Source organism: Python bivittatus, unplaced genomic scaffold (assembly GCF_059951505.1).
Source record: "Python bivittatus isolate LINGU-HERP-01145 unplaced genomic scaffold, Pbiv_v1 ctg000330_np1212, whole genome shotgun sequence".
In the NCBI taxonomy this organism is placed as follows: Eukaryota; Metazoa; Chordata; class Lepidosauria; order Squamata; family Pythonidae; genus Python; species Python bivittatus.
Window position 1 is genome coordinate 47,981,483 of NW_028277058.1, and position 6,180 is coordinate 47,987,662.

The window sequence follows — 6,180 nt, forward strand, 5'->3', positions numbered from 1 at the left end:
TTCATCTAAAGCTAAGAAATTGCAGTGTCAGAGATAAAGGGAGGGGCACATTAGTGCTTAAGAAAGGGTCAGCTGTGGTACGCAAATCCCATTTGATAGTTTTCTCTTCCTCCCACGTAATGCCTTGCAGTTGCAAATACGTGTATTGGGACAATTTGTTTTAGGGCCCATTGTCTGGATTATAACACCTGCCTTTCATTTAATTTTCAAGGAGGTAGGAATATATTCATGCCCATTTTGAGAATTCAGACAGGTAACAAACTGTCCTATGAACCGGATATTAACAATACCCTTGCTTTCCTTATTTTAAAGACCATTCCGAAACAAAGTTTTGGCTCCATTGAATTTCATGGAACAGATACTTGGCAACCAAAAAGCCATTGCAAACCTCTCCTTAAATAACATTTAAAAAGACGTTCAGGAAAAGTAGAGGAGGAGAACATACTGTCATAAAACAATCACACACAACCATCTCAAGCACAAATATTTTATTTGCAGAATATTTTTAGTAATTTCATTAAGTTATCATTTCTAAGTAACGTCCCAATTGATTTGAAGGTTGCAGCAAAACCCATCTTCTCCCACTGATAATGAATAGCCAGTGTGGCACATTCTCCTTTCAAAAGACCCTTCTATGTTTAGGTGACAAGGAATGAAATGTGTTTTTTTCCTTTTTCTCTGTCTTGGCTTCTTCCCACACAAGCTGGACAAATTGAATGGCCATTGTACTCACAAGCAAAGATGGAAAAGAGCCATATATTTAAATAAGACCTTGCTGCTCTTTGGAGGTTTTTCAGATACAGAAACCGGATCAATTTAGTGGTTACTAGTTATTTACTAATTATTACTTGAACACTGGATTTCAACACAACCAATCACAGAGATTTAGGCAAACAGCCTGAGATTCAGTTCTCTAAAAAGCGCACATATCCCTCTTTTGTGAAGTCTCATTAAAAAAGCCAATCATTGTATAGCAGAACTTGGTTCAACTCTCCCAGGACAAAGTACAAGAACTTTTGGGGGATTTGGAACCTATTCTAAAAAGCTACAAAAATGTCATGGACAACTTTTTTTCCCCTCTTTGGCAAGGAGGTTACTTACCATCCTTTTGGCAAATGAGCTCAAAGTAGCTCTATCTGCCTCTGCAACACATAGAATCAATACTAAAAGATTAAGAAAGACATCCAATAAAAATGACTAAGAGATAATACAGCAAAAAGGTGGCAAGTGAAAAAAGAGCAACCAAAGGCTAGTAAAAATACCTTAAATACTGTATGTATATTTCAACAGATTAGAAAGCAATGGAAGAGCTAAATCAGTTAACTGAATGTAGTCCATATAGGTTAGATTTCAGCTGTCATTGTCAGCCAGAGCAACAAACAGAATTATTATGGGAGCTGAAGTCCAACACATCCAGAATATACCATATTAGGGAAGGATGGGCTAGGCAGACATGAGTTTCAAAGCTGTGGGGGCACCCTATTCTTTGAAAGTCATTCTTCTGCATAGCTATCTGAGTACCAAAGGTAGGGGTGGGTGGGTCCAAAGAAAGGAATTTTACACATCTCTAAAATTGAGAAAAGTGTGAGAATAAGTATTTGCAAAATGGGGGGGGGTGTGAAAAATAAATTATCTTACAGTTACCTTTCTAAAAGAAAGATGGCATAGGAATGTAATTATTTTTTCCTCCCCCCCAAAATATTTTAATAGAAAAATAACATGGCTTCCTTAATCATGGCTCACTGAAGAAATCATAATTGCTGAATTTACTTATTGCACTAAGCCAAAGTATGATTTACTTGGTTTTCACAGAATCATAGAAGATAAAGATTGGAAAGGAACTTGGAGACCATCTAGTTTAACTTATTGCCCAGTGCAGGATTTTACTACTTAATTATTCCTGACACATGGACATCCAGCCTCTGTTTAAATATGTGCAATAAAGGAGAGTCCCTTACCTCCTGAGGCAGTCTGTTCCATTACTGAACAGCACTTACAATTAGGAAAAGTTTCCTGATATCCACATGTAATCTATTTCCTTACAGTTTAAACACATTGTTTTTTGTACTGTTTTCTGAAACAACTCTGAACAGTTCTGCCCCATCTTCTACATGACAACCATTCTGATACTTGAAGACAGCTGTAATGTCTCTGAAGTCTCCAGGCTAAACATATGTTCCTCATAATTTTTTCTTTCCAGATACCTTATGGTTGATTGCTTTCCTCTGAGCATGGTGCAGTTTGTCAATACCTTCATAAAATTTAGTGTGCCCAGAACTGGGCACAGTATTCTAGGAGCAGTCTGACCAATGCAGAATAGAGGAGAATGATTACTTCTTGAACTTGACACCACTTCAGTTGATGCAGTCTAAGAGTACATTTACTTTTTTTGCAACTGCATCATAGTTGGCTTATGTTCAGACACCCATCAAATTCACTCTGCTTTTTATTATTCACATTGAAGGATGAATAATGATGGCTAAAAAAAAAAAAGTATTTTATTGCTAAATAGTACTTAGCATATACACATGCCATTAGAAAGATCTTTACATTGTCAGTTTACAAGTTAGGATTAAGCTTCATAGGACAAGTTCGAGATGCTGACCCAGACCTGAATGGCGACTAGAACTTTTGTAAGGCAAAGACCGAGAAGATTAACAAAGGGACACTCACAGTTGTATTTTCTAATTCCTCCTGGAAAAACAATATAATGATGTTCAAGCTGTTCTTTGTGCCCCTGACAATATAGGCCTCTGTCATGCTTGTTCTGAGTAAGTGCTGGATAGTTTTGCAAATGCAGCAGCATTCTTTTGGCAGGCCTCCATTATACTGCAAAATAGGAAAATAGCTACTATAAACATAAAGGCATGTAGGACAACTTTTTTTACTATCTGACAAAGGTACATCAGACTGATAACTCTGTTCTCTGACAACTCATTCATAAAACAACACATTCATTTCTATTTGAATTTGGATGTCACAGAATAGTTAAAACTGAAAATATAATTCTTTGATCAAATGGATGAGTGTTAAAATGTACTCTTGAATTTTTAAAAAAGTAGAAATGTGAAGGTTTGGGCCTTTAATAACCTACCATGCGAACTCCAGCCAAAACTGACTGTAATTTATGAGTGTGACAGATCTTTTCAAGATGTTGACATTTTAAACAAAAAGATGCAGGAGTTTTAGTGTTAGCCTTCTTTAAATTTTAGACTGGCTATACCGAATTTAGTCTGCTCTCTAGCATTAGCAGATGTCAGCATCCTTACTTCCCATGTAACACTGGAATTACAGGAATTATGGTCTAATACATCTATAGAACACAGGGTAGGCAACAAACAGGTGAACGTGTTTCAGCACTAGGTACCTTTGTTTATTTAAATAAAAAACGAAATGTCTACTCTTCATTTTTTGACAGAATTAGATATAGTGGCAAAAGTTGCCACATTGAATATTACCTCTTCTTTGTAGGCAAAACACATCAATGTTTAGACCAGTTTTTGAGCAAAGAGAATTTTCTACTTTTGTGAAGTGGTAAATAAAGCTTTCTTTTCTACGGTTTGCAATTTCTTTGAAAATTGTGGATATTCAAAGAAATTATAATAGGAGAAAAAAAAATTTTTTTCTACCATTTCACAAAAGTACAGAATTCTTATTTCACTTCTACATATTCAAATAATGGTGATAATTATGCAGAGGGCAATGGTTCTCCAAAAACGAATTAATTTTAATCCCAGTAACAAAAATGACTATCCATATAGATTAGCAATTTGTAAGATGCTTAGAAAGACGGTCAACACACAAATTAGCACAATTTTCTCTATTATTGGTCTTAAGTTCAATTATAACCTTAATACCTGATACAGAAAACAAATTTATAATCATTTTAGTCCAATCAACGATATCTCCATTGTATTCAAACTCATAACTCTCTTAACCAAATGGCTGCCTGGTTATGAATATTCACACAAATCTACTAAAAAAACAAAACAAAAACCACACAACTGAGTTTAGCAGAGCTTAGACTCAAGAACTATTGTACAGGGGTATAATTTTAGTGTGTTTTCCCGTCAATGTTAGAAGTAGTTAACTTACATGGTAGCCATACTAAGCTTTTAAGATAAAAAGTAAATACAACTTCTAGTCAGCCTAACCCCCTATTCCACTTCTTTAAGACACATTTTTGGAAGGCTGCAGCAGTAACAAGGGATAATTTTATTAAATATAAGGGAAGTCACAGAATTTCATTAAAGACCACAATCCTATCTGCGTCTCCCCCAATAACCTGCATATTATTTCAAATACTCCTAACATCCTATGGCAGAAGCAAATCTAGACACTATAAAATATCTATATAGATATTTGATATATTGGTATTAAATATTCTATTTTTCTATTGTCTCTTCCTCCTTCATTTTAGAACAAAACCAAATTGGCATATAATAAAAGATAAAGCATACAAACTTACTAAATAAAATAAAATATCAATATTATCAGTTAAATTAAGCAGATTCTTACAAACAAAGGCCCAGCAAGCTCATAATTATAGGCTCAGTTAAACAGGAGACTATAGCTGTGTTCACACAGCAGATTTAACTGCAAACTAGCCAAACATATTAGCTACTTAGGAACATCCAGCCTGCCTGGTTAGTTTAGGGTTCAAGGTGTCATGCAACTACAGTACAGAAAACTGGGATATTTGAATGAATGAATGTTTATCCTGCCTTTTTATGGTTTACTATCATGCAAACCCAAAGACTAAAACAGATAATACGCTAATCTTAGTTCTTTAACCAAGAAGGAAAGGCTGCAGTCATACAACCTGCTAACCCTTGGCTAAGTTAACTAGGGTTTAATCAATTGCCTTGGTATTTAAACTGAAGCACAAATTAGCCAATCCTATTTTAGATTAACACTGCAATTGTAATCTCTTTTATGTGATGTAGAAGAGGCATTTGTAGGTAATTTAGATTATGATTGCAAATAATCCTTTTCAGATGCTTTCAATGTTCATTTGTTGATTATTTTAAAGGACTAATTTGTTTTCTAAATGAAAAGTTCTGTCTTTTCTCTAACAATGTTATTATTACATTATTATTGTAGGTTTACAACCTTACATACACTGCTCTAGGATGCTTGTGAATGGAAGGAAGTCTCCAATTTAAAAAAAATAAACAAAAGGGGGAAGTACCCTCCTTTTGATACATTTCAAATAACCAGAAATATAAGAAAGAGAACATTTATGATTCTGATAAAGTATTCTATGGACCCACACATGCAAACATCAAAATGGAAATATTTCTTTAGAAGAAAATGACAAATGAAAGTTGCAATTTAAAATAGGATGAAAAAAATTTCTTACAAACTGAGTTACATAAATAAACTGTTCTTTACTATGTTGTAAGCCAGCCAGTGCCACTAATCAGAACAATTTTCAATTTGATCCTGATTCCAGTGAGAAACACCACCAACATATAAACATTGAATGCTGCATTTTTCTGTAGCTCTTCAAATGCAAACAGATTTTCATTAAGGCATCAATTCAAGAGAGGAATATAACTAAAGGGAGTTTCAAATGTTCTACATTTGAGGACAATCTTTCCATGCTATCGTGCCCAAAAAACTCCAGATTATAGAAAGCTGTATAAAAACTAGATAAACAGGAATTCTAATTAAATGGTCTAGAACAGTATCTCTTAAACTTTTTTCTCCCATGACCCCTTCCCAGAGTTAAAAATTATGGAGGATCACAAAAGAGCTTTTGCTTGTATGAGTTATATTTATCAATATTTACCATATTAAAAATTAAATTTGATGCATTCACTGCCACTACTGCTTCTGACAATTGTTTGATAGGATTTTAATATTGTATTATTTTTCAACATAGGCTGACAAATAATTTTGATTTCACAAACCTGAAAGGGTCTTGAGGGACCCCCAGGGGTCCTCAGATCACACTTTGAGAAACAGCAGTCTAGAGAAAAATGAGTATAGTTCTGCATTGCAAAAGGATTGTGAGTTCTACTCTGGTACTGAAAACAAATCTATAATGGTGAGAATTAAACCAGTGGTACTATGTTTTATATCCCTACCTTAGAGTATTTATTTTACATCAAGTTCTTGTTAATGAAAATCTTGGGTCAAGTAAAAATTCTAGTAAAAACAACATTAGCCAGAACT